The sequence below is a fragment of the Carlito syrichta genome, unplaced genomic scaffold, assembly GCF_000164805.1.
Source record: "Carlito syrichta isolate Samal-C Ts95f unplaced genomic scaffold, Tarsius_syrichta-2.0.1 Scaffold295997, whole genome shotgun sequence".
NCBI lineage: Eukaryota > Metazoa > Chordata > Mammalia > Primates > Tarsiidae > Carlito > Carlito syrichta.
In genome coordinates this window covers 35,755-36,526 of record NW_007240093.1, presented here as the reverse complement: position 1 = coordinate 36,526, position 772 = coordinate 35,755, and the positions used below count along the sequence as shown (strand labels likewise).

The 772-nt window shown below is 52.5% G+C and overlaps 1 protein-coding gene across 1 annotated transcript in view; it reads left to right on the top strand.

Moving 5' to 3' along the window:
• The window catches only part of CUNH17orf53 (chromosome unknown C17orf53 homolog), a gene marked incomplete at its 5' end in the record, with an annotated part of 11,087 nt that overhangs the window by 3,337 nt on the left and 6,978 nt on the right, over nt 1-772 (top strand). The window lies entirely within an intron of this gene.

Sequence of the window (772 nt, the reverse complement as noted above, 5' to 3'; positions counted from 1 at the left end):
TTTTTTTTGGTGGGGGGAGTCAGAATCTCACTCTGTCTCTCAGGCTGGAGTGCAGTGGCATACTCACGGCCACCGCAGCCTCAACCTTCGGGGCTTAAGCAATCCTTCTGCCTCAGCCCTCCACGTAGCAGGAATCACAGGCATGTACTACCATGCCCGGCTATTTTTTTTTTTTTTAAGTTGGGATCTCACTCTGTCACCCAGGTTGGAGTGCAGTGGCATTCTCATGGCCCCTGCAGCCTCAATCTGTTGGGATCAAGTGATCCTTCTGCCTCAGCCTTCCAAGTAGCTGGAACTACAGGCACACATTACTATGCCTGGCTTATTTTTTGATTTATTGGAGAGATGAGGTCTCACCATTTTGCCCAGGCTGGTCTCGAACCTCTGAGCTCAGGCAGTCCTCTCGCCTCATCCTCCCAAAGTGCTGGAATTACAGGCTTGAGCCACTGCGCCCGGCTCCCCAGGGCTTTTTCCCTTCTCTGCAACCTCCCAGAGTTGCCAGACTATTTCAGATTCCAAAGCAGTGCGTACTCCTCTGGATTGAAAGCATGTTAGTATGAGGAGGAGAATGGTTGGAGCTACAGGCATCCAGTGTAGGACATGACTGGTTTAAGTGGCCGGGACACTCTGAAACCTGTAAATGTATGTGGGTCCCCACCCCTAAGACTTTCAGGTCAGTTACAAGAGACGAGCATGAGCCGGGCTCAGTGGCTCAGCCTGTAATCCCGTGCCTTTGGGAGGCTGAGGTGAATGGATTGCCTGAGCCCGCAGG